We start from the raw sequence: 27364 nt of genomic DNA on the forward strand, positions 1-27364 counted from the left end.
AACAGAACATTTTGTCCGAGACCTGACTAAAACATCTTCCACCAAAGATGGATCAGCAGCAGGTACAGCAGCAGTTAGAGCAGCTACACGCGGCTAATCAACAGCTCCAGCAGCAAGTGGCTCACTTGGCAGGCCAACTTGCTGCCAGGAATGTGCCTGCAGCCCCCCCCCATCCTCCCACTCCTCCTCCTCGTCGCAAGTGCCCGATAACCGTGCCGGATAAGTTTTCTGGGCAGCCTGAGATGTTCCCGACCTTCTTGGGACAGTGCCAGCTCTACATGGCTATGAGGCCAGAGGATTTCCCAGACGACCGGGCTAAGGTGGCCTTCGTGATTAACCTTCTTTTCGGCTCGGCTGCTCGATGGGCCACGCCCCTCTTGCTCCAGGACAGCCCCCTGCTGGCGGACCAACAGCGTTTTTGGCAGCACCTACGCACCATGTATGAGGACCCCGTTCGAATGCTGACGGCAACCAGGCGCCTTAAGGAACTCCGTCAAGGGAAACGCCCCCTGCAGGAGTACATCGCCGAATTTCGTCTTTTGTGCCAGGACTCTGACTGGAATGATGCAGCGCTGGTGGACGCGGTCCAGGAGGGACTCTCAGAGGAATTGCAAGACGAGCTGGCCCGTGGAGGCGCCATGACCTCGACAACTTGGTGCCCTTTGTCTCCGCCTCGATGCCCGCCTGCAACGGCGAGCCCCGTCGCACCCCGGGACCCTCCGTCGACATCTGCACCCCACTTCCTGCACCACCAGCACCCAGGGTCGCCACGTTTTGTAACCACTGCGGAAGAGCCCATGGAGTTGGGAGCGCCAGACCTCGCCTAACAGCCCAGGAGCGGAACCGAGGCGCCAAGGGGATTGTGCCTGTACTGTGGGAGCCCGCCACTTCCGCTTCTTGCCCCAGCGAAGTGGGGCACGACGCCGTCCCCGAATCACAGCGTGACCAATCGAAGCGGAGCAGGCCCGACTGGGAAACCCTAGGTCGGGCACGCATACTAAGCCCCACTGGACGCTATGGAAGTAGACTCTGGGCCCCTCGGCATCTGATTCTGGACACACGGATATGGTTGGGGAACCAGTCGGACGGGCTCCAGGCGCATGCGCTGGTGGACTCAGGGCCACAACAAACTTTATGGACCAGGCCTTTGTGACCCAGTTTGCGGTCCCGTGGTTCCGGTGGACCCTCCGATGCGGGTAGAGACAATTGATGGGCGAGAACTGGTGTCCGGCCCCATTAAATTCGCCACCCAGCCTTTGCGCCTGGCTATTGGGGACCATGAGGAGGCGATCCAGTTTTATGTCACGGCGGACCTTCATTTTCCCTTGGTCCTTGGGTTGGCCTGGCGGACCCACGATCCTCAGGTGGCCTGGTCGCGAACGCCATCTCTTTCCGAGTCTGCAGTGCGTCGATCACATCCGCCACACCTGTGCCGGCCAGAACGTCCCCACCGCTGCCATCACCTTGCCTCCTGAGCTGACGGACTTCGCCCGGCGTGTTCAGCGAGAAGGAGGCGGACCGACTACCCGCATCGGCCCCACGATTGCCCGTGGACCTTCTGCCCAACGCACCACTGCCTGTGGGACGCCTGTATTCCATGTCGGAGCCCGAGTTGGCCGCCTCAGGGACTTCCTGGACAAAAACCTGGCCCGAGGTTCATCCGGCCTTCAAAGTCCCTCTCTCGGCCCCGGTCCTCTTTGTGAAGAAGAAGACAGGGACTTGCGCCTATGCTGTGATTACCGCCGGCTAGCGCCATTACGGTGCGGAATCGCTACCCCTGCCGCTCATCCCGGAGCTACTGGAAAGGTTGCGGGAGGCCACGATCTTCACCAAGCTCGATCTCCGGGGGGCCTACAACCTGGTGCGGATACGAGAAGGAGACGAATGGAAGACGGCATTCGGCACCGATACGGACACTACGAATACACTGTCATGCCATTTGGGTTGACCAATGCTCCCGCCGTTTTCAGCACTTCATGAACGACGTGTTCCGAGACATGTTGGATCGGTTCGTGGTTATCTACCTCGACGACATCCTGATTTACTCGGTCCAGGAAAGCCACCTTCGACACGTCAGTCTGGTTCTGCAACGCTTGGAGCAACAACTCAATCGGCTGGAGAAATCGTCTTCTTCGGACTTCCATAGAATTCCTCGGCATATCATCTCGCCCGAGGGCATAGCCATGGACCCATGTAAAGTAGAAGCTTTGTGTAGCTGGGAAGCCCTCGTCGGGTGAAGGATGTTCAGCGCCTACTGGGCTTCGCCAACTACTACCGGACCTTCATCCCGGCTTCGCCACACTGACAGCTCCACTTACCCAGCTCCTCAGGAAGAAGGTTGCATTCGGTGGGGTCCCCGCAGCAAGAAGCATTCACAGCCCTCAAGAAAGCCTTCGTCACGGAACCCGTCCTGAGGCATCCCGACCCGCTCCGGCCTTTTGTGGTGAAACGGACGCGTCAATGTGGCTCTGGGAGCGGTGCTGCTACAGGCTCCGGCGAATGGCGGCACACTTTTCCTCGCTACTACTCCGGAAACTCAACCTTCCGGCGCAACTACACTATCTGGGAAAAGAGTTGCTGGCTATCAAGGCTGCATTCGAGGCTTGGCGACACCATCTGGAGGGCCCGACATCAGGTGGAGGTCCGAGCGGACCATCGGAATCTCGAGCACCTCACCACAGCTCGGAAGTTAAACCAGCGGCAGATCCGGTGGTCGTTGTTTTTGCCGGTTCAACTTCGCGTGACCTACATTCCCAGCGGTCACAACCGAGGGCGGATGCCCTGTCCCAAGCCAGAGTACCTCTGCGCCAAGGACCCCTTCCTCCACGGACAGTGCTGCGGCAGAAGCCTTGGCCGCAGCACGGAGCCAGTGGACTTGCGGGCCCAGGTGCGAGGCGCAGCGCCAGGACGCCTGGTCGCAGCAAAGGAGAGCGGAGGTGGGCCCCACGTCTCCTTGGACCTTGGAGGAGGACTTACTCAAGTTTGGGCGATTATATGTACCCACAGGACCACTCGAGCCCTCGTCATGACCCAGTGCCACGACAACCCTGCAGCAGGACATTTTGGGTTCTTCAAGACCCTCCACCTGGTGACACGGACCTTTTGGTGGCCCCGAGTGCGGCATGATATACATGCCTACGTGACATCCTGCGTACCGTGCCGGCAAGCCAAGACCGCCACGGGGGCCCCTCCCGGGCTCCTCCAGCCCTTGCCGACACCCGACAGACCCTGGGGGGCGATCTCTATGGATTTCCTGACAGACCTGCCGCCGTCCTCTGGGTTCACCACGGTGCTGGTGGTGGTGGACATGCTCACCAAGATGGCACACTTCATCCCATGCCGGACTGCCCACAGCCGCAAAACGGCCCGTCTCTTTCTGCAGCACATCTTCCGCCTCCATGGTCTACCGGACAGGGTGGTTTCGGACCATGAGTTCAGTTCACAGCCCGCTTCTGGAAGAGCCTGATGGCCGCGTTGGAGGTGCAGGTATGTCTGTCGTCATCGCACCATCCGGAGACCGACGGGGGTACAGAGAAGGTCATCGGTATACTGGAACAGTATCTCCGTTGCTTCATCAACCAGCAACAGGACAACTGGGCCGACTACCTGTCTCTGGCGGAGTTTGCTTTTAACAACTCTCAGCACACCTCTACTCAGATGACCCGGTTCTTTGCCAATGTGGGGTACCATCCGCGGCTCTTCCCTCTGGCACCACCGGACTCTCCTGTTCCCGAAACGCAGACCTTCCTGACGGAATTGCATGCGGTCCAACAGTTGGTACGTCAGCAGCTGAATCGGGCAAAGGAGGACTACAAACGGTCCGCTGACCGCTCCCGACGGGCAACGCCCCCGCTGGCAGTTGGAGACCGGGTGTGGCTCTCCACCAAACACCTCCCGTCCGACCGGCCGGTAAAGAAGTTGGACCACCGATTCATCGGCCCGTTCCCTGTCGAGGCAGTCATCAACCCGGTAGCCTACCGACTGACCCTGCCACGATCCATGCGGATCCACCCCGTTTTCACCGGTCCCTTCTGGTTCCTGAGGCCACACGAGTCCCCCGCCGGTGCCCAACAGCACCCGTCACTGTCGCCGAGGGCGGGTCGGAGGAATCTGAAGTCCACAGCGTCACGTAGTGTATATTCCAAGCATTAACAACTCTGTTACTGAAGTCATATTTTCTGCAATCAAGATTGGAGCGGTTCACATTAAGCTTAAATCTATTGTTTGCTCTTGTATTGTTGTGATTGAAGCTGAAGTACTCTTTAACAGGAAGGACATTGCAATAGATGATTCTATGAGTTAAACACAGGTCCTATCTGAGGCGGTGGAGTTCTAAGTTTTCTAAACCCAGGATTTCAAGTCTGGTGGCATAAGGTATTTTGTTGTATTCGGAGGAGTGGAGAACTCTTCTTGTAAAATTTTTCTGGACACGTTCAATTGTATTGATGTCTGAAATGTGGTATGGGTTCCAGACAGGAGACCTATATTCAAGAATTGGTCTAGCAAATGTTTTGTAAACTCTCTCAATCCCTGAGAGAGTCAGCTGTCCCCAAACTGGAGGCAAGGAAAGATGGGAACACTTGATACAGAAGTAGAACCAATTTGCTTCAAAGCTTTTAAAACTTTTTTTTTTAAAAAAAGACCAAACAATGGGATTGGATATTCTTAGCACTCCCACACTGTGTTCTCCTTTTGCTCCTCTAGTTTGCATTTTCCATCTGCTCTGTTTCTTAGAAATGTGTTTCCTAGTCACAAAATTGGCATGTGCCCCAGTTGACTAGAAGGGTCTTTTGTTTGAAAGGAACGATGTCCCCTAGCTGTGCTGGTCTCCTGGAGGGCATCTTTCCCTTCCAACAGAGGTCTATATTTGCATATATACATATACATACATATGTCTACTGATACATGTGCCAACCTTTTCTGAGAACACATTTGACACTTTTTTCTCTGTTTTAGGAATAGATGATCAAAGTCACGATTAGAATTTTGGAACGAAGAATTCTATGTACAACTGAGTTCGGTGATTAAGGTAAATCGGTATGAGAACTGCAAATGTAGTTAGCCCTTGACTTACGACCACAACTGGGACCAGAACTTCCATTGCTAAGCAAGACAGTTGTTAAGTGAATCACACCCAGTTTTATGACAATTTTTGCCATGTAGTAGCTAAATGTGTTAAGTTCAAGCTAACGAGGCTGGAGACCAGGGTAGTGACAACAGCTCTTTAATATAGGGTGAACCCAGCAACCTGGGGAAAACCTCTCCTTATATACTGTTCAACCGGCTTCAACCAATCAGCAACGTGCTTGTTTCCGCCAAAACAATTAAAGATACATAACACCTCCTCCCAGAAAACACTTTACCTATATTTACATATTATTTACATGTTATTTTTCACGTAGTCACGCAAATAACCTGGGCCTCCTGATTCTTTCTGACCTGCGCGTTCAGTCCTTGGGAGTGGGTTGAGCTGGTCGGAGGGGCTGTTTGCTCCTCCCAGCTCTTCCTTTAGGCCATCCGCCCTGGATTACTTGCCGGTTTCTTTTCTAGGCCATCCGCCTTGATTACTTGCAGAGTCGTCCCTGCTGTTTCCAAAGGAACCTGATGGCGCCGCTGGACCTCCGGGACTCAGCTAAGTCTTGCGCCTCCCGGTTTAAAACAGCTGTGGGTTCAAATAATGTGGTCAGGGTCTGTTTCATTGAGCTCGGATTGTTCGGTTATTCTTTTCTGATTTGGTCTATGTGGCGCCCATACCGGTTGTCTTTAACTCAACTAAGTATGACTTTGGACCAGTTGCTTTACGATTTGCCCTGCTAGCCAACTTGGGCCGTCCCCATAGTTGGGCCCACACTCGATCGCCTATGCCCATTTCTCTAGTTTTTCCAGTTCCCCTTGTAACCCTCTGGTGTGTAATGGGATTTAAACGGTCAAGTGGGCACCGGAGCTTCCGTCCCATCAATAATTCGCTGGGCTTCTGACTGTAGCAGTGCTGGGGGTTCTATGCTGAACGGCCAGAAAGAAATCTATCTTTGTTTGCCAGTCGCCTGGCTTGAGTCTGGACAATGCCTCCTTAGCGCTCCGGACGGAACGCTCTGCAAGGCCATTCGACGCAGGGTGGAAAGGCGCAGAGAGGGCATGTCGGATGCCCTCATCTGCCAAGTATTCCTCAAACTGGGTTGCCGTGAATTGCGGGCCGTTATCGGATACTAGCGTGTCAGGCAACCCGTGGGTTGCGAATAGGTGCCGCAAGGCTGCGATTACTGCCTCGGCTGTCATGGATCTCATGAGAATGATTTCCAACCATTTAGAGAAAGCGTCGACTACCACTAAGAAGGTTTGGCCGTGGAAGGGGCCGGCAAAATCGATGTGGATTCTTGACCAGGGCCCTTGGGGTTTTTCCCATTCCCTAACCGGGGCCGTTGGGGGTAGCGGTCTGGATTCCTGGCAGGCCAGGCATTTCCCTACCCTCTCAGCAATTTCTGAGTCCATTAATGGCCACCAAACATAGCTTCTTGCTAGCCCCTTCATCCTTACGATCCCTGGGTGACCCTCGTGTAGAAGGTCCAATACCTTTCCCCTCAATTTCTCCGGGATCACCACTCGATCTCCCCATAGCAGGCACCCCCCTTGAGCCGACAGTTCCCCACGTTTTTTTACAAATTCCTTAAAACGTTCGCCCGGCGCAGCGGGCCACCCTCTTTGTACCCAACCGAGTACAGTCCTCAAAATAATGTCCCGGTATGATGCCCGAGCCACCTCCTTAGGTGTGACTGGGCCAGAGTCCAAAGAGTCAATTAGCAGGATGGGCGTCCCCGGAGTGGGGTCTTCGATCGCCCCTGGTAGTGGGCATCTGCTTAAAGCGTCCGCATGCCCCACTTCTTTTCCGGGTCGATGCTGCAGCTTGTAGGAATAAGCGGCTAAGAAGATAGTCCATCGGGTCAATCGTGGCGAAAGTGCCACAGGCGTTGGGCGGTCGCCAGCCAGTATCCCTAACAGCGGTCTATGGTCAGTAACAATTTCAAAGTCTCTACCAAAAACGTATTCGTGAAACTTTTTTACCCCTGACACAATTGCTAGCGCTTCCTTATCCAACTGGCTATAGTTCCTCTCTGTTGAGGACATCGTTCTGGAGTAGAAGGCTATAGGGGCTTCTGTGCCGTTTGGAAGTCTGTGGCTGAGCACAGCCCCCACCCCGTAAGGGGAGGCATCGCAAACCAGTAATAATGGCAATGAGCTATGATACTGGATCAGTAGGCTATCGCTCGAGAGTAGGTTTTTTACTGCTTCGAAAGCCCTAGCTTCCGACTTTCCCCAAGACCAAACAGTATTCTTTCCCAGAAGCTTATGCAGCGGCTCAGCAACGGTCGCCTTGTTTTTTAAAAAGACCGCGTAAAAATTCACTAGCCCCAGGAATGCCTGTAACTCTGTTTTGTTTTTTGGCGCTGGAGCCTTTCTTATTGCCTTGACTTTGCTCTCAGTGGGGTGAATTCCTTTCTTGTCTATTCTGTAGCCCAAGAACTCGACGGATTCTACCCCTATCTGGCATTTGTTCACTTTAACCTTTAGTCCGGCTGACCGGAAAATGCCCAGAACTTTCCTCAAGCGCTCCCCCAATTCCTCTAAATTTTCAGCTGATATCAATACATCATCGAAGTAGGGGACTACCCCTGGGAGCCCTTGCAGAAGTCGTTCCATTAAATTTTGGAACAGCCCCGGTGCCACACTCACCCCAAATTGTAATCGGGTACACTTGAAAGCACCTCTGTGAGTTACAATCGTTTGGGCTTCGGCTGTGTTGGCGTCTACGGGCAGTTGTTGATAGGCTTGAGCCAAGTCTAAGACTTGCCCTTGCCCCAACGAGTGCAGCAAGTGTTGCACCATGGGAACCGGGTAAGCGCTTTTCTGTAAGGCTTTGTTTAACGTCGCCTTGTAGTCAGCGCAGATTCTAACTGACCCATCTGGTTTTACTGGGGTGACGATTGGTGTCTCCCACTTTGCGTGATCGACTGGCACCAGAATCCCCTGATTTATGAGCTTATCTATCTCCTTGTCAATCTTAGGTTTAAGGGCAAAAGGGACTCTCCTTGCCTTTAACCTAATGGGGGCTACCTGGGGGTCTAAGTTGAAGGAAATAGGGGTCCCCTTGTACTTGCCCAGGCAGTCCTTGAAGACATCTTCGAACTCGTTCATGAGTGTATCTTTTAGGTTACAGTCACTCCTGTAGATGCCAGTCACTCCCATGCCCAATGCACGGAACCAGTCTAGTCCCAACAAACTAGGCAGGGTCCCTTCGACGATCGTGATGGGCAGGGTCTTCTTGTGTGGTCCGTACTCGACTCGGACAGAGGTGGTCCCTCGACCGGGGTGCGATTCCCTTGGTAGTCGTGGACTCGTAGCCGTTGTGTTTGCAGGTGGCGCTTGCGACTGATGGCAGCTGCAAAGTGTCCCAGGACATGATTGTGATCGCTGACCCGGTGTCCACTTCTAGTCGGCACGGCACTCCTTCTATTCTGGGCTTGGTGAAGATTTTCTTCTCCACCCGGGTTGTGGCGCGGCCTATGATCACAGTCGTTTGATTCGAGTTCGCGCCTTTTTTGTTTGAGCCAATCACGGGTCGCCTTGCCGATCCCGCGCTCTGATTGGCCGATTTGAATTTTCGGCGGGAAGGTTGGGGAGCTCGACAGACTTGAGCTAGGTGCCCCTTCTTCTCGCACCGCCGACATGTAGCGTCCTTGAACTTGCAGTGTTGGCGCTGGTGTTGACCTCCACAACTTCCGCATTCGTCCCGGTCTTCTTTGCCGTGTTTCTCGGTTCGACAAACCCCTTCCTCATCCTCACCGTCGGATTCGGTCTGGATCTCTTCTTGGTGCACCGGGGTTGACTTTGAGCTCGCCTTCGGTGTGAGTGGCTTTTGCAGGGTCTCCGCCGCTTGGGTGGACATTTCATGCGCTCTGGCTTCGTCCAGGGCGTTTGCCAGCGTTAGATTGCTTTTCGATAGCAGCCGCCTCCGCAAACGCATGTCTCTGACCCCACGGATGAGTTGCTCTAGCAGCGCCTCGTCCAGGTCTCGGTACCCACAGTCTTTGGAGGCTTTCCGCAGGGCGGCCATGTAGTCGCTGATGGATTCGCCCTCTAGCTGTCGGGCGTCTCCAAATTCAAACGCCGCACGTATTTGGACGGCGTTGGCGCGAAATGGTTTTTTAGCAGGGTTTGCAGAGTTTGCCACGATACCGATTGTACCGGCGTTGGCTCTGCCAGGGCTTCCGCGATGTCAATGACCTCGGGACCGCAGTGGCTCAAGAAATATGCCCTTTTGCGGTTGTCTGGAACTCCTTGCAGTTCGTTTGCTTCTAGGAAGCTTTCGAAACGGGTCATGTACGTTCCCCATTTCTCTCTGGCTGGGTCAAACGGCGCGGGCGGAGTGTAACTGGCCATCTCCGCGTTTCTGCCCTGGGTTTGCTGGGTTCGGTTCTTCCGTGCTTCAGCTCGGTTCTGGTGCTCCTTAGCCTCGAGATCCCACCTTCGTCGCCAGTGTTAAGTTCGGGAAGTAACGAGGCTGGAGACCAGGGTAGTGACAACAGCTCTTTAATATAGGGTGAACCCAGCAACCTGGCTGGGGAAAAACCTCTCCTTATATACTGTTCAACCGGCGGCTTCAACCAATCAGCAACGTGCTTGTTTCCCGCCAAAACAATTAAAGATACATAACAAAATGAATCTGGCTTCCCCCATTTGACTGCTTGTTGGGGAGATTGCAAATGGCAATTACATGACTCCAGGATGCTACAACCATGATAAATACATGCTGGTTTCACAAGCACTCGAATTTTGTCACATGGCTGTAGGGATGTCGCAATGGTTGTAATTATGAGAACCGCTCATAAATAATTTTTTTCAGTGCCATTGTAACTTCGAATGGTCACTAAAAGAATGGTTATAAGTCAAGGACCACTTGTACACATAATCAAGATCCAGCTCAGATGTGGCTTTGGGATTAAAATGATTGTCCACTTTCCTGTTTTATACACCATAGCTTTTCAAGATAGATACACCATAGATTTTCAAGAGTTCAGCTGCTTAGTCAACTCCAACCTCCTTTTAAGAGCCCAGTTCAATAGATGAAACAGCACAACCAACAGCTGCATGATCAAAGCAATTCCACATTCCTAGAGCATTGCATACAGTTATGCACGCCATAAAGTTCTTTTAAAAATTATTATTACTGCTCAAGATAGACTGCTCATATCTCTGTGTTATAACAACTGCTTTTCAGGCATGCTCCAAACTGGATCAATATGCATCTAGTCTGGAGGTGGAAGGTTAGCACATTAAAATACATTTAGTAAACAGAATCATTAAAGCCAGGGAGAAAATGAAGGCAAGAAATCATTGAGAAACGGTCTTGGCTGACATGCAGAGGGGGAGGTATGGATAAATGAATCCACAATATGCCTTCATTAGGGAATTTATCATATGGTATGTGGGATGGGGGACGAGGGAAGGAGAGACTGAAACAAATCAGAATATTTATGCAAAAGAAAAGGGGCTATGAGGAAGAAGAAAAATTACATGAACATATGGGTAGGGGACACACCACTCCCAGCAGCCCAGACAGCAGGGCTAATAGTCCAAGGTGCTAAGGGCTGCAGTTCTGAGATTTCCCCACATGTGAAATGTAAGGAAAATCTTTTTGAGTCGGTAGTAATTTTTGAAAGTGGTGGATGCTCTCACAAAATTGCTTCCATGGAGGCATTGCCAATCAGTCATGTTGTGCATTTTTCAGAAAGTAAAATAGTGTGGCTATTATCTACTCTACTGTCTGTCTCTTTCCTTCGAAGATACTCTCCAGCAACCCTCAGTGACAACTCCACAAAACCTGAGCTGATTTCCAGAACTAGGAAAGTGGTTCCTAGTTCTATGAGGTTGCTGATCCTCATGTTTAAGAAGTTAAGAAAGAACCAGAAAGTGTACAACATTCCATTTCAATTGGCCCAGATATGATCAATGAATTGAGTGGAAGGGTTTCTATGTATCTATGTGAAGAGAGGGAGAGAGAGAGAGAGAGAGACAGTGCTTGTCTCTCAATCCTCTTTCTGTGTGTTTTATAAAGGAAAAATTTTGAGAAATAAAAAAAGAGAAGATTCCAATAAAGGAGAATATTTGCAGTTCAGAATTGAAATGAGGGGTCCTTGGTGCTTTCTGAGCTTGGTTATCTTCTTGCAGTCATTTTACTACCCCAGAGGTCTGCAACCCATGGCTCTGGAGCTGCATGTGGCTCTTTCATCCCTCTGCTGCAGCTCCCTGTTGCCGGTCGGCTCCACAATTGATTGGGCTTTCTGTTAGGACAGGTAGAGGAAAAAGGATGCTGCGCTAGGAGACTCTATGGTGGGGGAACTGGCCTTCCGGTTGGCAGAGGAAAAAGGATGCCACACTAGGAGGAGACACTATGGTGGGGGAAGCGGACTTCTGGTCGGCAGAGAAAAAACGACATTGTGCTTGGAGGAAACTCTATGGTGGGGGAAGCAGACTTCTGGTTGGCTCCAGAATTGAACAGGGGGCTTCTGGTTAGTACCTTTGTGGTTGTTTGAATGTTTAAGGTTGCCAACCCCTGTACTACCCAAACTACGTAACATAATCAGTTCTAATCATTAGCACTGAGGATGTTACTTAGTTAGGTAATGTATTTATTTATTTATTTTGTCAAACACAACAATATATATAAGCATGAAATAACCATACAAATTGAATACAACCAAAGGGAACCTTAGGACAGGAACGGTAGGCACGCTGGTGCTTACAGACCTCTTAGGAATGGGGTGAGGTCAACAGTAGATAGTCTTTGGTTAAAGCTTTGGGGATTTTGGGATGAGACCACGGAGTAAGGTAATGCATTCAAGGCATTAACAACTCTGTTACTGAAGTCATATTTTCTACAATCAAGATTGGAGCGGTTCACTTTACGTTTAAACCTATTGTGTGCTCGTGTATTGTTGTGGTTGAAGCTGAAGTAGTCTTCGACAGAAAGGACATTGTAGCAGATGATTTTATGAGTTATGCTCAGGTCATGCCGAAGGTGGCGGAGTTCTAAATTTTGTAAACTCAGGATTTTAAGTCTGGTGGCATAAGGTATTTTGCTTTGATCAGAGGAGTGGAGAACTCTTCTTGTAAAATATTTCTGGACACACTCAATTGTATCAATGTCCGAAATGAAGTGTGGGTTACAGACAGGCGAGCTGTAATCAAGAATTGGTCTAGCAAATGTTTTATATGCTCTGGTTAGGGTTAGAGTAATGAAACATCTGCAAGAAAATGACCAAACTCAGAGAGTACTTCAAAAGTATTCTCTCCCTTCAAAAGGAAAATAGGAAAGACATGGAAAATTGTGCCATCAAACCGATGTCTGTGTCAGGAAATTGTTATTTGCCTAACTAGTTGGCCAGGCAATATATAAACTAACTATGTATGTTTGCAGTCAGAAAGGCATGATATTGCTTTAAGGCTGTGCTGCATCATGCAAGCATCCTGATTGATTGAGCTCTGTAGCCAATGTATAAAAGGACTACTAAATTATGGCTTGTGGGGAATCTAAGGGAATCTACAGGGACGCTACAGCATTGTAACCTGATGACATGCTGCAACTGTATATTTAAGCTTCATGATCGTTGCTTGATCATGGCTAGTTACTGATTCCTCAAGATACTGACTGTTGTTTATTGAACTGTGTTTTATTGAACTGAAAGAAGGCCTTGTTTGTTGTGCAAGTCTACGTTGGTAAGACTTGGTATTTGTAACATCCCTGACTGGCTTTATATGTGTATGACTTGGATTGATTTTGAACTATTACTTTGCCTTTTCCCTAAAAGTAAAGCAATATCAAACCCCAGTTTGTCTGCAAGTGACTGTTATTGTATACAGCCAGTCTCAGTCGTTTTCATGCGTAGGGTACTCTGCTCAACAGTCCACAACCTTGGTTATGAACTCAGATTACCCTTAACATTGGTTATGGGCCCAGGACTGAGAGTGGCTGTAATATAACTCAGATGGCTGTGTTTGATACAAATAGTCCAGGTGAAAATGGCACAAGAGCAGTTGTCCAGCATATCCATGATAACCCGGTTGGATGGATCAAACTATGCATCCTGGTCTGTGAAGTGTAATATACTTCTACGCAAGGAATGACTATGGGGCGTGGTTAATAATCCACCGGATGTAAATATATGGGATCCAAACAATGAGGAAGGTGAAAAGAAAATAGCCAAATTCAACAGGGATAACGAACGGGCTCTTTGCATAATTGGGCTGACACTGAATGACCAGCAGCTTGTCCATATTCATGGTGAAGAGTCTGTTGCTAGGTGTTGGAACGATTTGAAGAGAATTTATGTTTGAGATAGTGTAGGTGCACACATACACCCTACATGTAAACTGTTTCAAACTCAGCTTCTGAAAGGTGGAGATATGTTGGCTCATTTGGAGTTTATGACAAAAACCTTCCAAGAGCTACACGAGAAGGAACTCATTTTTTCTGAATTACAACAGGTCTATATTACTCTTTCCTCTTTGAATGACAGTTATGACAACTATGTTTCTTCACTGGAGGTTTTGACCAGAGATGAACTAACATTGTCTGGCATAACCGGAAGATTGCTGGAAGAGTGCAGAAGAAGGCAGGAAAGAGAACAATTAAGAGAGAAACAACCACAAGAAGAAAAACTGTCTTCATCTGCTTATATTGTTAGAAAATGTTTTTCTTGTGGGGCTAAGGGTCATATAGCCGAATACTGCAATAGGGGTAAAAAAATGCCTACTCGTACCAAAGAAGGTCTAAAAATGATGTTACTCTATCCTCTATCCTCTACTCTATCAGACCTCTATCAGGGTCTCCTCCTGGAAACAATGATTTATGGGTAGTTGATAGTGGAGCATCCTAATCAATTACTAGGAGAAAAGAAAGGTTTGTGAAACTGAATAATAGCAAACAATATGTAACATTAGCAAATGGGTGGAAAATGAAAGTGGCTGGTGAAGGTATTGCACATTGTCCATTTATCAATGAGCAGTTGCCAATGTTATATATACCAAAACTAAAATACAACCTATTATCTGTTAAAGCCTTAGCACAAGCTGGATTTGCAATAATCTTTAGGGGAGATAAATGTCTAATAGAAAAGGAAAATAAATGTGTTACTGCAAAATTAGAAAAGGATTTATTCATATTGAAGGAGAATCCAGCTATAGTGGCTAATGCTAACTCAGTTTATTATAATAAGAAGCCACATGATGAATGTATTCATCTACTTCATCGACGTTTAGGCCATACAAATTTCAAAGCATTGAAAAAAACAGTAGCATTATCTGAGGAAATAAGGTTGAAACCATGTACTAAGTACCTCAATTGTAATGCTTGGAATCAAGAAAAAAGCAAAGTAACCCCAGGAAACCAAATTGCGTCAACTCCCAACTTCTTTTAAATGCGAGCTCAAGACCTTTTTATTCCACCGTGCGGAGCTAGCCTGATGAAATTTTTAAGTGGGGTTTTAGGATGGTTTTACCTTAGCTTTAATTCTATTTGGCCATTTTATAATCAGTTTTTTAATACGTTTTTAATTTTTGTCTATGTCTATGTTGTTTTACTTGGCTGTAAACCACCCTGAGTCCTTCGGGAGAAGGGTGGTATAAAAATCTAATAAATAATAATAATAAAAAGTGAATGGATTCAAAACTAAATGACCACTAGAGGTAGTATTTGCAGACCTAATTGGACCTAAAAACCCAGTTTAGGGGGAGCCTGCTATATACTAAGCTTAGTCGATCATTTCTCTAGGTATGGTTTCTGTTACTTGATGAAAACAAAGTCTGTGTTCTGTTTCCCTCCCGCAATACTCCCAACAAAGAGTCATTCAAAGGCCTTCTTTTCTAGTTTATTTACATAGATAAATGTTCTGGCCACGTCTACCCACGGGCTCTGGAGATAACTAGGAAATTATAGATAAGGCTGGAGTTATTTACTAAGAGATTCTTCCCTCCATTGAAACAGTTTGCCCGTGCAAATTCACTGCTTTGTCCAAGACAAAAAGCCAGGAAGTTCTGCCTCCTGCTTTTATAGCCTCTGTAGATGTCACTACGTGACTCATCCTTCTTTGACTTTGTCCCAACACCTCCTCTGCTGTGCATGCCAGTCATGTCTGTGCAGTCTTGCATCAAGCCAAAATTGTTCTTGGGGCATTGCCAAATCAGAAGAAGGCCTGGGAGAATCAGGCCTTGCCGGCCCCTCCTCCTCCCTTTGGGTGGGTGCCAGGGAGGGAGAGGGCCCAGGAGAAGCAGGCCTTGCCAGGTCTTCTCCCTCACTTTCTGAATCATCCGAGTCCAGGAGTTTGAGTCCAGGAACCTGGGTCACAACAGTCTGAAACATTTCAGCGTATGGCAAACTGGCTGAAATTTGTTGAGAGGAAACAGAAACATAAGGTAGTTTGCTTAGTAACAGACAATGGTACAGAGTTTATTAATCTCAGATTAGAGAACATGTTGCAGGAGGCAGGTATTGAACATAAATGTTCTGCCCCTTATAGACCACAACATAACGCTTATGTAGAGCGCAGAGGGCAAACATTGCAAGCCATGGCTAGATCTATGTTAGCAGATTCTAGTCTACCAGAATCACTTTGGGGTGAAGCTATAATGTGTGCTAACCATGTGTTAAACAATGTAGTGAATTCATCTACTGGTGAATTACCGTTTACCCTTTGGCATGGTAGAAAACCAAATCTAAGCTACCTACATACATTTGGTGCTCCTGCTTGGATTCATATACCATCACAATTAAGGCAAAAGGAACAACCAAGAGCTAGGAAAATGTTTTTTGTTGGGTATGAATCTAATCATAGGTCATTTAGATTTTGGGCGCCAGGTACCCCTAGTATTTATCATAGTGCTAGTGCAAAATTCCTGGAGCATGAAGGTTGGGATAAGCTTGAGCAAGCTAATTACAGAAAGGAGGATAATGTTATTATTGATACCCCTGAAGATGAAATAGATGAAGTAGAATCTATTATAAAAGGAGAAGAAAGTTTAGGAGAAGAATTAGATGAAAGACCAGTTATGAGTCCTGTATTACCTAGAAGATCTACAAGGGTAAGGCGTCCACCCGATAGGTATCAAGCGAATGTTGTTTGTCAAATAAACATAGAACCTTCTAACTATGATGATATTAGGATGTATCCTGAAAAGGACCAAGTAGTTTGGAAGGAAGCTATGGATAAAGAACTGAATTCATTAACAGAGTTAGGTGTGTATGAAAATGTTAAGTTACCACCAGGAGAACGGTTAATTGGTTGTAGATGGGTTTATAAGTTAAAGACCGGTGCTGATGGAACTGTAACCCATAAAGCACGGTTGCTCAAGGTTTTGCTCAGTCTAATAAAGATTATGATGAAGTTTTTGCTCCCAGTTTGTGAGCAACCACATTGAGAACAATGTTCGTGTGGGCAGCGAAGAATGAATATCAGAACACTCATATAGATGTTGAGACAGCATATATACATGCACCTTTGCATCATGATATCTATATGAAGAAACCATTAGGTATTAGAATGGATGGACGAACTGATTGCTAGAAATTAAAAAGAGTCTTTATGGTCTGAAGCAATCAGGGTTTGAATGGAATAAATGTATAGTGAAAGAATTAAATGCCATAGGTTTTAAAGCAAGTATAGCGGACAAATGTCTCTTTAAACGAGAGAAAGATGGTTTGGTTTCATTTTTACTCTTGTTTACAGATGATATTGCCATTATAACTAAAACTGAAAAGGAAGCAAGAGAACTTGTTGTTTTGTTGCAGAAGAAATACAAAATACAAAATCTTGGCAATATTAAACACTATTTAGGTATCGATATTGAGAAAACAACTAGAGGATACAAACTGTCCCAATCTAGTAAAATTAGCCAATTACTGAAACGTTACAATATGGAACTGTGTAAACCAGCAAAAACACTTATGAATCAGGATTTTAAACATGGTGATATACAAAGTCCTGTATTCAACAGGGAGATTTATCAATCCTTGATAGGTAGTTTATCTTACATTAGTAATTGGTCTAGACCAGATATTTCCTATTGTGTTAACCAATTAGCTAAATATAATGCAGAACCAACTGAGAGGCATTGGCAAGCTGCAAAACGGATACTGAGATATTTGAAGCTAACAATGCATTACGCCTTATATCTAGAACCTAGCTGTGATCTTATACTGACCGCATATGCTGTTGCTAGTTTTGCTACTGATTTAGCTACGAGAAAATCTACATCAGGTATCTCAATAATGTTAGGAAATACATTAATTGGGTGGAAATCTATCAGGCAAAAGCACATAAATTTGTCGACAATGGAAGCTGAATTTTCCTGTTTGTCTTTATTGTGCACAGAATTAATCTACTATAGACAATTGAAGTTAGATATAGGTTTAAGTGTACATAATCCAACTGTTGTGTATTGAACTGTGTTTTGCTGAACTGAAAGAAGACCTTGTTTGTTGTGCAAGTCTACGTTGGTAAGAAGACTTGGTATTTGTAACATCCCTGACTGGCTTTATATGTGTATGACCTGGATTGATTTTGGACTATGACCTTGCCTTTTCCCTAAAAGTAAAGGAATATCAAATCCCAGTTTGTCTGCAAGTGACTGTTATTGTATACAGCCAGTCTCAGTCGTTTTCATGCGTAGGGTACTCTGCTCAACAGTCCACAACCTTGATTGTGAACTCAGATTACCCTTAACAGTCTGGAACAGGTTAGGCTCTCAAGTAGTCAATTTTTTGATAAAGTTATCCACCTCTTTCTTAGAATTCACTTTAAAGATTGTTAGGTTCCTGCTTATCTCTGTTGTTCAGTGCCTATTCTTTTAAAGTGTTTAATCTCTCATTCGTCTTCATTTCCATGGACATTTTGCTGCCATAAACCAAATCATTTCTCTCCTCTTGACAGCCATTTCCTGCCTGAAGTTCAGTTGGGGAAGGGGATAGAATAGGAGTGTCTGGGGGAAAAGGGGAGGTGGGGAAGAGGGAAGGTTTATTTTGTTCAAGAAATAAAGGCACCTTATATTTTTAGACCCAGGCAGCAGCATTGGTGACCCAGCAAAGGCTTCCAGGAAAATTCAACAAGGTGAGAGTGAAGGTAAAACAGAAAGATTTCACAAGGGAAGGTGGTAACCATCCAACCATTTAGAGCCAGAAGCAAGCCTCCTGGTCTGATTGGATAAATGCAAAAAAAATAACAACACCACCACAATAACAACAACAAAACTGCATTTATACATCAACTTAAGGATGGTCTTGTTAATCAGAGTTGGTTGAATAAATCACAATCAGATGGATTCATACAGAATGCTAAACCATAATGCTAGGGTTTGAATCCAGAGGATTGATCAATAATACGATTGAATGCATACAAATGTTTCATGTGGGAAATAACAGAAGGAGGAAAGGAGAGTAAGCTGGCAACCTTCCAAGTTAAGGGAGAGGGTCCTTTTAGCTGCAAACCACAGGGGCCATGAAATGTTAGCATTGATAAAAAGAAATCAGTACCACTATAATATACCTTTGGCCCGGAATTGTCAATGCTAATGCTGCTACAGATACTAGAGATGGCTGCTCCAAAACTGCAGTGGGGGTGGGGGGAAAGGACATTATTTCAGGATGCTGAAGGTTATTCCTTTTTTCTGGACTTCATACTGCCTGTTGTTAAAAAGGAGAAGGAGGAAGAGGAGGAGGAAGAAGAGAAGGGAGGGAGGGAGGGAGGGAGGGAGGAAGGGGAGGGGGAGAAGGAGAAGGAAAAGAAGAAGGAGAAGAAAAAGAGAAAGAAAGAAAGAAAAAAGAAAAATGCAACTGTTCTATTCTATTCTATTCTATTCTGTTCTATTCTTAGTACAGCTGGCGTGGAGCGTGTGGTGTTTTCAGTCCATAACGTTCTTTCTAAAGCATTTTTTTTTTTGCTTATTCTCAGTAGTCTGTCACATCTTGAAATCATCTGAAATATTTTATCAGCTTTGGTGCTGGTCCATTTTTCTTGTTTTAGGTAGCTAAAACAATCTGGGCACTAAAGGAGTGCTTTCCAACTTCAGCAATTTTAAGATGTATGGACTTCAATTCCCAGCATCCTGCAAACTGGCCAATTGCTCCTTCCTTTTTTTACTGATCATCCCAGTTTCATTTTGCAACGAAGGACAATGAAACAACTGAACCACTGAGCAGGACTGAGGCAAAGCCAATTGAGAGCCACCATGAATTATTTTTGGGGGGAGGGGCAATGAAAGAGGAGGGAAAGAGACACAGCAGGCATGGAGAAAGAGGACTAGGCAGAATTTTCTGCTAACAGGGAAGCATCCATCAATAGCTACAGAGATAATGGGGGGGGGGTCTATCCTCATTCATTTTTTTCTCAAGAGTAGCATCTGGATCGATGACTTCTGAAATTAATTGACCTACTAAACAAAGCCTACAGGAAGCTCCAGAGTATGCATGTTTTATTTATTTTTATTTAATTTATTTTACTTTGTGTGGCTTTGCAGGGAGAGGCACTTTGACCTTGGGTCAGAATAGCCCTGACATATGTCGGGGCTTGGAATCATGTTACCAATGGTTATAATCTAGAAAAATGTATTCATTTATTTAGAACATTTAGCTGCCCAACTGACGTAATTGAGATTATGGGGAGCATGGATCAAATAACAACCAAATAAAAAGCAATGATTATAAAGGTTTTTTTTTAAAAAAATGCAGAATGGAAAAAATAAAAACCCATAGCCAACATATCAAATGACATATTTTGAAGTCCAAACATATACACCCATTGAGAACTGGAGATAGGCTAATAACCCAGATCTGTGCCATGGATTGGGGCAAAACATTTTGCTTTACAGTGGGATTTTAGAGTATACCTAAAGCAAGATATGTTTTTCTGGAACATGCTGAGAAGGAATAAAGCATTGATTTATTTTGCACAGGGCAAAGTTTGCATAGTTTCCCCTTTTACATTTTTTAAAAAAGAACACCCCCCTTTTTTATTAGATTTTGAAAAGCTCTTCTTTTTGAATATGATTTTTATTAAAATTTTAAATAGGAAGTTAAAAATTAATATTTTGTTGTTAGTTGCGAAGTCGTGTCCGACCCATCGCGACCCCATCGATAACATTCCTCCAGGCCTTCCTGTCCTCTACCATCCTCTGGAGTCCATTTAAACTCATGCCTACTGCTTCAGTGACTCCATCGAGCCACCTCGTTAATTAATATATAATTAATTAATATAAACTAATATAAAAGAAAAAAGAAAAAGTGCAAATCAAAAAGAAAACAAAAAGTGTAAGAAAAGAAAAAAATGTTGAAAAAAATATAAAAGAAAGAAAAAAGATATAAAGAAGTGACTTTCTGCTTCTTCCCAGCAGTAAAAAGTAACAAATATATTTCAATCCCTCTTTCTAAAGTAACATTGCATTACTTTTTTCTATAATCTATCCTACCTAATCATCATAAGGAGGCAGAGAATGAGTTACCCTGTGAGTGGGAGACTACCAGGAAATGTCCTGATTGTAAACTAGACCTGGAAACTAAAAACATATTGGAAGAAAATGACGCCCTTCTGCAGCTTGGCAAAGAAAATTACATGAATGTGTTTATGAAGTCACCAGAAGTCATTACAGCCCCTTGGTCATGAGCAGGGGTCTCCAACCTTGGCAATTTTAAGACTCGTGGACTTCAGCTCCCAGAATTCCTCAGCCAGCAAAGCTGAAGTCCACAAGTTGCCAACGTTGGAGACCTCTGCTCATGATAACTTAATGAAGCCTGTTGCTTGCCTTTAACGATGCTTGGCTGGTCCAAAAAATGCAACAACAAAGTAGCAGAGAGTTTCTGGGTGATTCCATCCATCCATACACTAGAATCAGCTTTGATGACTGTACTTATTTAAACATTTTAGAAGCATATGTGCAAAAGATTTAAAAACAAAATGTGGCTTATGCAAAATAAATAGTTTCTCAAGGTCTATGTGAATTGACCTCCCCAAAACCAGAATGACAGCTTGAAAGATTCAGACCTGTGTCATTACGAATGTTTTTGGCAGGGAAAGAGGAGAGTAAGAAAGCATAACAGTCTAGTTTTAATATTAGTAATTTCAAGGTTAAAGAGCGTGAGTTTATTTGTTGCTGTCCCCTGGAGCACTCTATTATTCCTGCACCTATCTGACAAATGATCACAGTCATTCCTGCTAATTTGCTTATCTGATTCCAGTTATATAGAGAAGTATTAAAATATTTGTTGGACGCTGAAACAGGAACTGTGAATTATCAGTAATCAGAGATTTCTGGTGGGTTTGTTTTGTGATGTGATGTTTAATATGAGGGTATCATACCAATTTAAGTATTTATTTTTATTTATTTATTTATTTAGGGGGACCCCTGATGGTGTAGTGGTTAAAGTGCAGTATTGCAGGGAAACTGTGCCTACAGCCTGGAGTTCAATCTTAATGGGTCTCAAAGTGGACTCAGCCTTTCATCCTTCCGAGGTCAGTAAAATGATGACCCAGATTGTTGTGAGCAATATACTGACATTGTAAATTGCCCATACAGTACGGTAAAGTACTATGGGTAAAGTACTATAGAAGTCTAAATACTATTGGTCTTATTTATTTATTAAATGTCCCATCTCCCCTAGAAGGTGACTGTGTGGCTTGCAATACTCTGCCCCTATTTCAGCCTCACAATGTAAAGTTGACTGCCTTGAGGGGTTTTGATAGGCAAGGATTATCCTGAAAAAACCAGAACTTCTTGGAGCTTTGAACCTGGATCTCCTAGTCTTGCATTGTAACCACTGCCCTCAGTGCCTTTAATACCTGCAGTAAACTGACAGTATGCCAGCAATGGAAGACAATTTCTCTGCAAGTTTCTTTGATTAGAATTCTGTATAGCCGATGTGAGTATGTGTGTGCGTGCGTGTGTCAGCATGCTCACTTTCAAGGCTCTTGAAAGTCTCTGCAGCCTTTTTGACAAGAGTTCCAAAGTGGTTTGCCATTGGCTCCTTCCTAGGGCTGTGGAATAGAATAGAATAGAATAGAATAGAATAGAATAGAATAGAATAGAATAGAATTTTTTTATTGGCCAAGTGTGATTGGACACACAAGGAATTTGTCTTGGTGCATATGCTCTCAGTGTGCATAAAAGAAAAGATACCTTCATCAAGGTACAACATTTACAACACAATTGGTGGTCAATATATCAATATAAATCATAAGGATAAAACCTGGCCCAAGGCTATCCAGCTGGGTTTGGACCTAAAGTGGGACTGGAACTCATGGTCCCCCAAGTTCCAGCCTGATACTTTTAACTACTACGCCAAACTGACTGCTGAGGTGCAGGATTAGTCTGTATCATTTTGCATCTAAGGACAGAAGTAAAAAGGCTTCCCTTCCAGTTAGGCAGCATACGCTGCTGGGCATGTTATTTGGAGCAGAGGCAAAAAGAACCCCTTACAAATATCTCCCCATGTCCCATAGGGTGGGGAAAAAATGGTATAGTCTGTAACAATATATTGCCCTTTTGTAACTCTGTTATGCTTTGTTTTATCTAATGGTAGGGGACTATCAATGTGTTTTCATTAATTTATGGTGCCTGGATGCCGTCAGAAACCCTAGATCCTAATCATTAAAGTAATACCAGTAAAGGGCAATATTTGTAACTCAGGTTTGAAATGAGGGGTGCTCTCTGAGCTTGGTTGTTTTCTTCCAGATGTTTCATTACCCAAACTATGTAACATCATCAGTGCTTGTCTTCCCTAGTCACCTCAATTAAACTAGTGGTGGGTAACAGGTGATGGGTACAAAGTTACCTCCAGATTTCTTTAGAACTTGCTCAAGTCCCACCCAAAAAAGAAAAAAGGATAGTTCAGATTTTTTTCTCCCAGTCTCATTAAAGGCTTAGGAAAATTATTTCTCCCCAATTCTCACCCTTCCCCCACCCCATATCAATTCCTATGCTATCTTTGAAGAATAACAGAATAACAAAGTTGGAAAGGACTTTGGAAAAGACTTTGGAGGTCTTCTCGTCCAACTCCCTGCTCAAGAAGGAAAGCCTATATAGCAGGGGTCTCCAACCTTGGCAACTTTAAGACTTGTGGACTTCAATTCCCATAATTCCTCAGCCAGCAAAGCTTTGGGAGTTAAAGTCTACAAGTCTTAAAGTTGCCAAGGTTGGAGACCCCTCCCATATACCATTCAGACAAATGGTTGTCCAATCTCTTCTTAAAGAAAAGAGATCAGGGAGAATTTGCCCATCTCTCACTTTCTCTCCTTGTGCCATGTAACAACCAACCCACATTTCAACTTTGCCTATCTTGCTAACGTATAATTGGCTTATGGTTCAGTGCATTGAATGAGCAGGTAAGCTTGTTATGAGAATATAGTACTTAATTTGAGCCAACTAAAAATTTCAAGGCTTTCATAATTTCCAAAAGTTGTTAACAGAAGCCTATCTTTATATCAGACATTTATGCATGGCTATTTGAAGTGTGGTTTATTCAGCTAATCCAGCTATTTGATATTGCATGACACAGTAACTCATGTAGCTGGGATTTGCACAAATACATAAAGAATAGAATAGAATAGAATTTATTGGCCAAGTGTGATTGGACACACAAGGAATTTGTCTTGGTGCATATGCTCTCAGTGTGCATAAAAGAAAAGACACGTTCATCAAGGTACAACATTTACAACACAATTGATGGTCAATATATCAATATAAATCATAAGGAGACTTCCGGTTTGGCACCATAGGTGATGGCGGTGATCTTTACGATCACCAACCTCTGGATTATGTGGAATCGCTAGGACAGCTTAAATCTGCTGTCCAGCGGTTCGGAAAACCCCCTCTTCGGGAGAAGGAGAAGGGGTGAGCTGAGGGCAGAGGTTGAATTTCCCTAAAGCCCCTGAGAAAAAAGGGGTTTGAAGGGTTAAGTTCCCTCCAGTAACCCGAAGTGCTCCAGATCCGAGGATTCTTCTGCTTTGGCGGAACCAATCACCACGACCAAACGCCGAGATTTATTTTGGACAATAAAGGATTATACCGGACAGAACGAAAGTGGGAGAACTTTATGCAAGTAGCCAAGCCGATTCCCGATACTTTGTAACAAGCTTGAAAACAGTAAAAATGGGCGAATTGTTAACAAGTTAACGAGTGGAAAGCGAAAGTGATACTTTCAGCGTTTGCCTCTGCAGTTGGTAATTTGCATGTTACTTGCTGCTTTACTCTTTAACTCTTTGCTGCCTGCTGATAGAATCTAGGGAGATTTTTAAATACTGCTTTAAAGACTGTGTTTTTTAGAGGTTAAGAAGATTTAAAGTGAATATTAAGTTGTAAATAAATAAATAAATAATTTTATAGAAGATGGCAGCCAAACAATTAAAGTCTACTGTAACAAAGAACTCTGGAACTTTATCAGCTGGTGCCTCTCCAGCTCATACAGCAGAGACTAGAACATTGAACTTAGAGGCGTTACAAGAGAACTTAAAAGGCTTTATAGAAGAAAAATTTAAAGTAATAACTGATGAGATGTCTGAAATGAAAGAGCAGATATCAGAAATTCAAGTGGGAAATAAAGAAGTTAAAGAAGGATTTGTAATGGCAGTACAAAGTTTGGCAACGAATGTGATTTTATTGGAAGAGAAGGTTGAAGAAATTAAGCAACATAATTTAAAATTAGAAAATAAAATGGATGAATTTCAAAGTAAAATGGAAAAACAGAGGATGAAATAGTTTTGATACAATATAGAAATATGGAATTTGCTCTTAGAATTCGAGGTTTGAAAGAAAATAAGGAAGAGAATTTAAGGAAATTTTTCTGAAGTATTTGCTGAGATATTAGCAGCTCGTCCAGCAGATGTGGCTTATCAAATTGATAAAATATATCGTGTGAATTCTTGGATAGCAAGGCAAAAAGTTGCCAAGGGATGTTGTTATTTATTTTACAAACAGAACAGTGAGAAATCAGATTTTGCAAGCTTCATATAAGGGGGAGAAGATTCAGATTGCTGGTCAAGATATTTTGATATTAAAGGAAATTCCACCAAAAATGTTAAGGGCTAGGAAGGAATTTGCCTTCCTGGTGAATGAACTTAAAAAACATCAGATTGAATATAGATGGGATATTCCAACTGGTATAATAGTATATTATGCAGGGAAAGTACATCGTTTCAATACAGTTGGAAAAGCAAGAGAATTTTATGTTGAGGTATTAAAAGTTGGAAGTCTTCCCCCATTGGAAGCTAGAAGAAGGGAGGCTGAAGTGAAGGAAAGAGAAGTGAAGCAGGTACAAGAACAGATTGTGATGGAAGAAGATTTATTACAAGTGTTGGAAATACCTACGACGGGTTTAGATTCAAAAGAACAAAGGCTGACAAGAGCTGCTGCTAAACGCAAGGAACAAGAGATGAAGGCACAACAACAACTGGCAACTACTACAAGGGAAACAGTGGGAGGAGCAAGGCCTAAAGTAAAATGTGATCTGCGGCTGGTGTTCCAAAAGTTTCCTTCGGCCGATAATGGCAATTAAACTATTATCTTGGAATGTTAATGGCCTGAATTCACCGTAGAAGAGAAGGAAAGTATTTCATTATTTGAAACAATTTAAAATGACATTACCTGTTTACAAGAAACACATATTAGATCTTGCTAAATGTTGGAGATGCGATTGTGAAGATGCTACTTATTACCATTTGGATTAAAGTATGGTGGATCATGCAGAATATTTTGAAAAGGAAGATTAAGTTTACTCCGCAGTTCTTTCTACTAGGAATAATTATGGACTATACAGCTATAGAGACTAAATTGATTTTGAACTTAATAACAGTGGCAAGACTTTTGATTGCTCAGTATTGGAAGAAAGAAGAATTACGTACAATCGAAGAATGGACACTCAAAGTATCAAATCTGGCAGAGATGACAAAATCTCCGCTTACTTGAAAGACTATACACTAGAAAATATATTTTAGAATGGAAAATGTGGATTGATTATATTTAAAATAAGTATCAGATAAAAAAATATTGAATAGCATATGAGTAAATTTAGGAAATATTTTGTATTAGATATATTTTTGAAGGAGAGGGAATTGAGAGTGTGACTAAGTGTGGTGTGACTAGAGATTATAATTTAGGAATTATTTTGGATTATGATTGTTAGTTTTGATACCCTGCATTTTGTTCTGGGAAGTCGGGGTGGGGGTGGGGGTAAGGGGAGGGAATTGGGGGGTTTGGTAGAGATGGAGTGATGGTTAATGTACAGGGATTATTGAAGAAATATAATTAATGTAGGGTCGGGTCTGCATAGTTACCATTTTAGAACGGTGAGGAGGGAGAAAAGAGAGAGTAGGAGGTAGGAAAGAGGAGAAGAGGAAGGAAGAGGGATAGTAGAGGAGAAGGAAGGTGTAGGGTGGAGGGAGGCGGATGTAGATAAGAGAAGGAGAGGAAGGTTTGGAAAGTAAAAGAAGGTAGAAGAGGGAAGAGTGTTAAAAAGGGTGGTGGTGACTGGGCAAGCCTGACTAATTGTATATAACTGTACATTGGATGAATTATTTGATATGATTGTAAAAATAAAACTTTTTATATAAAAAAATATATATATAAATCATAAGGATAAAACCTGGCCCAAGGCTATCCAGCTGGGTTTGGACCTAAAGTGGGACTGGAACTCATGGTCCCCCAAGTTCCAGCCTGATACTTTTAACTACTACGCCAAACTGACTGCTGAGGTGCAGGATTAGTCTGTATCATTTTGCATCTAAGGACAGAAGTAAAAAGGCTTCCCTTCCAGTTAGGCAGCATACGCTGCTGGGCATGTTATTTGGAGCAGAGGCAAAAAGAACCCCTCACAAATATCTCCCCATGTCCCATAGGGTGGGGAAAAAATGGTATAGTCTGTAACAATATATTGCCCTTTTGTAACTCTGTTACGCTTTGTTTTATCTAATGGTAGGGGACTATCAATGTGTTTTCATTAATTTATGGTGCCTGGATGCCGTCAGAAACCCTAGATCCTAATCATTAAAGTAATACCAGTAAAGGGCAATATTTGTAACTCAGGTTTGAAATGAGGGGTGCTCTCTGAGCTTGGTTGTTTTCTTCCAGATGTTTCATTACCCAAACTATGTAACATCATCAGTGCTTGTCTTCCCTAGTCACCTCAATTAAACTAGTGGTGGGTAACAGGTGATGGGTACAAAGTTACCTCCAGATTTCTTTAGAACTTGCTCAAGTCCCACCCAAAAAAGAAAAAAGGATAGTTCAGATTTTTTTCCCCCAGTCTCATTAAAGGCTTAGGAAAATTATTTCTCCC

Source organism: Ahaetulla prasina, chromosome 4 (assembly GCF_028640845.1).
Source record: "Ahaetulla prasina isolate Xishuangbanna chromosome 4, ASM2864084v1, whole genome shotgun sequence".
NCBI lineage: Eukaryota > Metazoa > Chordata > Lepidosauria > Squamata > Colubridae > Ahaetulla > Ahaetulla prasina.